Here is an 8,854-nt window from a genome sequence, read left to right on the forward strand (position 1 = left end):
AAAGAGTCACCTTGACCATACGACGGCATGCAGAAAAGAAACATCATTGTTTTACAAGACTGATGAAACTAAATGGACTGAGGGAGTAAAATATAGAGAAAAAAGGATGAAAAGATGTTTGTAGACATTTTCCCAATGAGGAACGCTACAAGCCCTTCTCCAAATCCCAGCCCAATAATGAGAGTGGTGATATTCTCAGGCGTTCAGCTGCAAGTGTGTAACAGGATTTCTTACACTCTTAATCAGAGGCAGCCATGTTGTCTGTCTGATTCTCTAAAGCATCATAACCGTATATGACGGTGGCCACGTTTTCTGCACTGGAGACACTTAAAAATGAGGGAAATTGTGGTCAACAAGCATGAGACAAATGTAAAAAATCTGACTTACAGTGACAGAGTTGCAAAGTTGTTTTACAGCAATACCTCATTTTTCAGTTTCGATTTGGACTTTGTCATTTAATACCCTGTGGTAAGAAATGTCTGTAGTCTCGACTGAATTTGGCTGATGCTTCCCTTCATTTTCCTTCATTTAAGTGTCAGCTTTGACTCAGATGTATTTCTTAAAATTCCTGGACACAAATTAAATGATTTCTGGCATACAGTAAGAGTAAAGAGCTATAAAATGAACGTGGATAGCTCAGATCTCTTATGAAACTCTAGTGGAGCGACATGCAAGATGACTTAAGTCGTTTTCTATAGAGAAAAATAACAACAATTTTAATCTGTTGCTATTAATTCATTCAGAGATCACTGATATATAATAGCAGACTTTGGAAAATTACACATTTCTGAGATCTTTTCAGAAGCTCTTCGAGGTCTTTTTTTCTCACAAGAAATTCCAAAAGGATGCTTTACTAAAGGTTTGTTGAGAAATGTTGAGTTTTTTCAACTTTGGTATCTTGTCAAATCTGAACACAGTTTTTGCGATCTCTTTTGAAACTCTAGAGGAGGAGAACAATCTCAGACTCAATTGCCATATTTCTGTTTAGAAGAAACAGATGAGACATTAAAGAACCTTCTCTTACCAATAAGAAGCCCTTTCCATCATGTAACAGATAATGTTACATGATGGAAAGGGTTTCCATCTGTGGAAAATTACTCTGCATCCACATATTGTATGGAAATGCCTCAGTTCTTGGAAATAAAGTTTCCTGCATTAAATTATGATGACATTAGTATAAATACATTTAGATGTGCTGGTTTTATCTGTCTTACACATTGTTATTTTCCACAGCAGCAGAACAGTACGCCTGCCCCAGGATGTGGGGTGACCTCCCAGAATGCACTGCAGCAATGTAAACAGCAGCGAAGGATCATCCCTGTGCTCTGTTGATGCAGCCCCCCAATTCAGAGCTTAATTAGCACTTTGCCACCCTGATCACACCGCTTTTCGATTTAACAAGATCCCTCTGAAATTACACAGGATTAAGAGAAGTTGGTTAATAAATTAGGATGTGCATCTGTAATTTAATTGCATCTTAGACCATTAATTAACAAGCTACCTATGCAATAGTTACTGTGATTTCTGTTAATTAGTGGCCAGTTCTGATAAAGTCTCCCTGAAAAAAGAGAAAACAATTAGCATATGGAAGTGAGTGTCTTTATAAAAAAATTAAAAAAAAAACACTGTTCACAGTGGAGGTAATATAGCAGAGGAGATAAGCATTCAAGTACACATTTTAATTAAGGGGTAAATCTAAATATTTGACGTTCATTGGGGAATTAATACGTACTCATTACAATTACTAAGCTTATTGCTACAACGAAAACAATACATCATGTTCCCGCAATTGAAACACTCACAATAGTTGATATTTTTTTGTGTGAAGGGGCACAGGACGACTGATTTGTCATTTTGTGCCGTTATCTGAATAAAGGAAATAATACTCACCATCTAATTGCTCGTTCTGAACATGAGGGTATTCAGATGCAAACAAACCTCCTCATGACCGACAACTTCTGACAAATCAGACAAATTAATTTACGCTTTAATTGATTTACATTGGGTATTTGCATGACATCATATGATGAAGTGCTTGACACACCACTGACCTTGAGAAAATAGACCTTATACCCACAATGCTCTCATTTACTGCATTCAAGTCATGTCACAATGATCTTTATAAGCTGAGCAAATATGAATGACATTACAAATTTGTGTCTGTGTCATTTAAAAAAGTCACTGTGGAAACGAATTGGGACAGTATTTGGACATTACTATGCTTGTGTATATATATATATATATATATATATATATATATATATATATATATATATATATATATATATATATATATATATATAAATATATATATATATATAAATATAAATATATATATATATATATATATATATATATATATATATATATATATATATATATACATATATATATATATACTGTATATATAAATAGAGAGAGAGAGAGAGAGAGAGAGAGAGGGATCTATATGTATGTGTGTGTGTGTTTAAATATAATTGTGTGGGTTTGTGTCTGTTTAGTATATATATATATATATATATATATATATACAGTATACACACACACACACACACACACACAAACATACTGTATAGATAGATAGAATGTATATGCATATATAATATAGATATAGATATATGCATACATATATAGAGAGATATATGTGTGATTGTGAGTATATTTTTGCTTAGTGTATACATTATTTATTTGTATTTTATTTTGTTTAATATTTTTCAAATGCAAGAAAAATATCATAAATACAATCACAGTCAAGAAAGACCATGGCTGCAATTATATTCAGTTAATTCATCACTGGAAAAAAAGAAAAAATTCACAGTATTGAACACAGTGTGCTCGTATGTATGGTAAACAGAAAATGTGCTCACTACAATATATATCAGTATATGCATGCCATATACTGCAGGAAGAGTACAAAAAATATGGTAGTAAACTTTTTAAATCAGAATAATTAAAGATAAACAGTGATAGTCACAGACACTCTTGAACATACTGTACAGTTTATGTATTGTGTAGATATCAGGCAGTGAGAAGGCCTGGGGGAGAGAGCATAGACTGTCTGTCTGAGGTCCCTGCAGGGACTGGAGTGTGTATGAGTGTGCACATGTGTGTGTGTGTGTGTGTGTTGTGTGTGCAGCTCATTAGCTCACTAACGTAATTCAGAAAGTGTCAAATCCTCCAGGAGAAGAACACAGCAGCATCAGAATGCCGTCAGCAACACACAGCCTGGGAATGCAGCACAAGTTCACAGAGCACTGGAAATTTCAACACACATTTCTCATTTCATCATGCAGAGATTTTGATGGCTGAATCCTCTGATTAACTTATAACGTGATATAAGGCCATGTTAGTGGCTTGTAGTTTCGAACCGCTCTTATCATTCATCCTAACTCACGCTGCACCATGACAACACACTACAGTGTCATTTAACCTTTACAGCACACATATTGATCCGTTTAGGTTATCAGACTGCAATCAGAGCACCATGTTACACTCAACTCAGGTTCACAATCACTGACAAAGACTGCTGCACAGATCACTGTTGGCATCACAGTGTGAAGATCTAACATGCTTTTTTATTTGTAAGCCTTATTATGATCAGTAGCATATATACCTATACAGTGGCCTTGAAATGCATTTGAACACTTTAAAATGTACTAATGTCATTGCATTAGATGCAAAGTACCAAACCAAAGCCCAAACAAATGATGCTAGTGCTTTTACCAGAAATAACGTATTTGGAATTGTAAGAAATCTTTCTACCTGGTCTCAAGGTGATTTTTAGTGACTTTGTGATGTTATTTCCTCACAGGTTTCCAGCAACCATAAGCATTTAAAAAAAAACACTTTAACTATAAACATGCTCTGCTAACATTTGACAATCACAAAGCATCACAATACTTTCAGTCTTAAGTTCAAATTTTGTTTTTGGGTAGTACATTTTCATGCCTCCATTATACGGTTGTAACATCGAGGATAAAATATTAAACTCAGAATTACAAAACAAAAAAATGAAAATCATGTTATGATTGTACGATTCATTGAGTTATGATATACAATGACATTTTAGTAGCATGAAAAAAAAAGATCCAACATTTCAAAAATAATATATAATATATATATATTATAATAATAATAATAATAATAAAATAATAGTCATTGCACAAGTGAACTCAAATTGTCCAGAATAAAACCTTGATTTCAAAATTAAAGTCATAATATTAGAGATATAAAATACAATTAGAATAGAATATTCTATAATGAGATATAAAATAAATTTTTAACATTTACAAAAAAGTTATTTATCTCAAATATATATATTCTTTTATGGTGGTTATTCTTCTTGTGGATTTTTTTTTTTTCATTTGTGATCATTTCATTTTCTCTGTCAGTCTTTTGTAAAAATCCTTTAAATAATTAAAGCCAGGTCCTTAATGACATCATCCTAGAGAAGTGACTTAATTTCTGTTAAGAAAACAGTATTATAAATGGATTTGATTGCCTTTAAAATTAGATTTCTTTAAAATAAATGCTATTTTTCTACATATATTTTGTTATCGAATGCAGTGTCATTCATTTATTTTTGTCCTTGACTTAAATATAAAACCATATAAATATGGGAGTGCATTTAACACATCACAAAAACAAAAAGATATGGAAATTGTTAGTCTAATCCCATGAGTTTAGGATTAAATCATCATGTAACAATTGAATACTTACAAAAGTGAAGACTGCTAAGCGCCAGTGATGCCTCGTATTTATGTGGTGATGAGTGATAATGCTGTTTACAATTCTTTAAAAAACATTACGGTTGCTATTATTATTATTATTATTAACAAAGGAGTGGTTACAAAATTCCCTGTTCATCCCAGCCTATCCTGTGATGGTATGTGAATAATGTCATCGACAGCACAAACCCCTCAGCAATACTGACAGTGTGTCACAGATAGAGATGCTCACCAGAGAGCCTCTCGAATTTCCTCGACATGCTGATAACAGATAGATTCGGCATCAAGAGAGCCACTTTAATAGGCTTTTTAACTCTTGATCTTGAGGCAAAATTAAACATACAGTTTGATTGAATCGCAGGTTCAAATGACAGTCATCCCGTAATAAATTATTCCCTGTGCTTCTCACTGATTTCGATTCTTTCTCTTGCACAGGAAATGGATTTCAGCCTTAATGAATTACACAAATTTCAAAATGACTGGCTGGCTGCTTCTGAGAGATATCGCTGTGCTTTGTGAATATTTAGATTTCGTGATGAGATTCAAATGCAATAAATCCTAGACAGCAGCGTTCAACTGGAAGCAGAAACAAAGATCTTTGCTTTTTACATAAAAGCCTTGCAAACCAGTTGATACAGACTAGAATCAGAGAGAGTATATGAGAATATGTTTTTCTCTTCTGGTATTATCACTAATTTTTATTTCAGTGAAATGATCTCCAGCTCCAGAAAATTATCATCCAGCTTGTTGAGTGTACTTTGCTGTCTCATGGATGAAATTTGTTATCTGGGATTAACTTTGAAAATGGAGAGCATTTGACTTTATTTCCAATTGGCCATTTTCTTCTAGTTCCATAATATACTTCTTTTATTCATGTTCCTTTACTCCTCTTCAGTTGATCTGAAATTAATTTCTTGTTTGCTCTTGGTATTCGATTCTTTTAAAACAAAGAGGCTACAAAATTTGACAATTTGTCACTACAAGAACTACAAAAGTCTCCAGTTATAGTCGATTTAATGACAAAAATGGATCAGGAAACCAACTATGAAATAAAACATACAACGTTATGTATTACAAAAATATGATGATATTGCAGTTTTAGTTTGATGGGCAGAAAGTCTTTTAAGATATTTGTGAACCCATATACAAATCACCTAGATAAAAGCAAGCATTCTGACTCAAAAACTTTTTCGCGAAATACAGCCTTAATCTTCATTAGGTGAAAAATAGCCCTGGTCTCCCCCACAATTTGTTGCAGTTCTTGTTTTATATTTAGTCAATTAATTTAGTAAGTAGCTTTTTTTAGCGTTTGTGTTGGTCACAACATATGCTGAATTCATTATGTGACTTCAGCGACACATGCAGAATTTAATAATTCAACTCGATCTTGTCCTAGAAGACTAAGCAGAACTTAAACACACCTACGGCAGGCACAAAAGCAGCATTCACACACTAGTTTACATTTCAGCTCATTCTGACAAACCCTTCATGTGCACAAACACACTCATGAAAGCGAGTCAGAGGAGGCTTTGTGTTTTCTCTGGCAGTGGAAGTCGATGTCGTTTGAGGCTCTTTGCTGCGAGCTGCAGGATTGAGCCGAGGGGCCTGACAGCTGTAACGTGTCTTCTGGGACGGTCCAGAGGAGATCAGGCCACGGTGACACATCGCTCATTAGCAAGAGTGAAAGGAACCCCTCGCAGATGGCTGTCAGTGTTCAAAACGCAAAGCACGTCGGATACACCAGACATGTCATTGAGGTTTGAATTCCTTCTGCTTGATTTTATGACATCATAATATGCAAGCAGCGTTTATTTCGTTCTTTCCTCCATCTAAAGAACAGAGGAAAATGGAAGACGGGAGCACGCTGACATCTGAAAATGTGTTTTCTAATGAGCGTGCCATCTACCTAACAAGAGTCTTGGCTTGTCATTCATCAGCACAAATTACCGGCTCTGCATTTGACGTGTTCTCGCCGCGGATGACAGCTTCGTCTGTTCGGAAAACAGAAAAGTAGGAAATATGGCAGCTCTTGTTTCTGTGGGGCCTCTGAAATCAATTAGTTTGTTTACCTGTCACAGTTCAAATGAGGGCCATGCTACCACAAACCTCATCATTTCCATCACGGCGCAGTCACCTGCTCCTCTGGTGCTTCATAAATAAATGGACAACGGTCCAGATGTAATGTAATAAGAGTGATTCCATCAGCCAAGCCAGATCTCATCAATCTCACAGCGGCTAATTGCAGGGACACCTGGTGTGTTTCTGCTCTCGGAGAGAGATGCTGCAGCTCAAATGCTTCCTGAGGACCCGAATCAGACTGAACGCATAACACCAGAGAGTTTCACACAACTAACTGAAACTAACTAAATAAAAGTGGGACATTTTAGAGCCTAAAACACCAACAAATCAAAACGTCATCACTATCATGCAGTATATTGCAACATACTGTAATAGTATAGATAGTGTTTTACAAGTTATGTTTTTGGGAGTAAAAACTAAAGTTCCATGTTTCTTTTTTCACATTACACCACAATACTCGTTATTATGGAAGTCAGTTTCCACCATGGGATAAAAAAATCAAAATAAAATAAAATAAATGAAAAAGGTAATCACAACTTTTTATCTCACAATTCAGACTTCAAAGTCAAAACTGTGGGTTTTGAATGCAGAATTCACAATTTTGAGAAGAAAAGTCAGATTTGTGAGATATAAGCTCACAATTGCAATATTTTTTGAGAAAAAAAGTCACAATTACCTTTTCTGTTTTTCGTTCCATTGAGGAAACAAACAGAAAAAAGTCAACTTATATTTCAAAGAAAGAAAGTCAGCATTGTAAGACAATTACTAAGAATTGTGAGATATAAGCTTGGAATTGCAAGTAAAAAAATCTCTCAAATTCTGAAAAGTCTTGCAAGTCTCAAAATTTTTTCTTTTTTTATATATAACTAAGTTTAGATCTTGCTAATTGGAGTTCATATCTTGTAATCCTGAGATTGTGAGATAAATCGTCAAATTTCACTTTCTTTTTATCCAGTGGCTGAAACAGGCTTGAGGCTGCAATCCAAACATAGCGTTACTGTACAGGTCTAGAATAGAACTAAACCAACTGACAATGAGCAATGATACATTAATGATACTTGTTACTTTACCTAACACTGAAGTACCCAACCAAATCTGCACAATAAATCTGACCTGTTGGCCATCGTTCCCTTCTGAAAGTCTTTCAGGTATTTGCCGAAGCTCAGTTTTGGTTCTGTAAGCAGTTTTGACTACAATAAAAGTGTCCGTGAACCTGCAATTGGTGCAGCTCAAGCTGGATTAAAAGTTGAGCTGCAGGATGGTAATAATACTGAAAGAGATATGAAGCAATGCTGCAGCTGACCTACTTGTAAAGCTCTCAACTTTTTCCCCTCTCATTCCACAACTCTAAAAATAACACACTGTCCAATCTCAGAAATATTTCAGGCATTCCTTTGACCCCTGGCCATATAACGGCACTCACAGCAGGGTTGATTGCTAGTCAGAACTGAATTGAGAATAATAAAAAAAAAAAAAAAAAAAACAGCAGCACATTGGATGCATAATTTGAATTTAAGGAAATATAATTAAAAGAGAAAAAAATCTACAAATAAATGTAAACAGAGAGAGAGAGAGAGAGAGAGAGAGAGAGAGAGAGAGAGAGTTTGTTTTCTTCTTATTATGAGCAATATCACACGAGTAGCAGTGCGATATGGCTGTATATCAGGGTGGCTGTGATTCGGCTGTAATAACAAGGCCACAGGCCGAGTGCCGTATAAGTGATATTGCTCATTTATACAACAGTTTTTTCTTGTCCTCGAATCTGACTGGCTGATTGCCTTTTCCAATGGTGCGATATACTAGGGATAACTGAACTCCAACCATTTCACTGTTTTTATCCCTCCACTTGCAGTATTTCTCGCAGCGAATGTCATGCCAGATGCCCAAATCCACTTTAATTTTATAAATAATACCATTTTTGTCTTACAGAATGTAGTTTTAAAAGTTTTATAGGTGAGAATGTAGTTTTTTAGACTTCAGCGGTTTCAGAGATGTGAGCTCCAAGTCTTCAGACGTTCAGAGAGCAGCCTCACCTCAGATCTTCTGCA

At 35.0% G+C, this 8,854-nt stretch overlaps 1 long non-coding RNA gene across 1 annotated transcript; it reads right to left on the reverse strand.

Moving 5' to 3' along the window:
- Positions 1-1,097: 1,097 nt before the first annotated feature.
- Positions 1,098-3,821, reverse strand: LOC132103713 (uncharacterized). Its single transcript, XR_009423441.1, has 4 exons — positions 3,763-3,821; positions 3,154-3,254; positions 1,502-1,958; positions 1,098-1,408 (listed from the first exon to the last, which is right to left on the reverse strand). It is a non-coding gene; the product is annotated as an uncharacterized LOC132103713 (long non-coding RNA).
- Positions 3,822-8,854: the final 5,033 nt, after the last annotated feature.

The sequence above is a fragment of the Carassius carassius genome, chromosome 24 (genome assembly GCF_963082965.1).
Source record: "Carassius carassius chromosome 24, fCarCar2.1, whole genome shotgun sequence".
NCBI classification, from domain to species: Eukaryota; Metazoa; Chordata; class Actinopteri; order Cypriniformes; family Cyprinidae; genus Carassius; species Carassius carassius.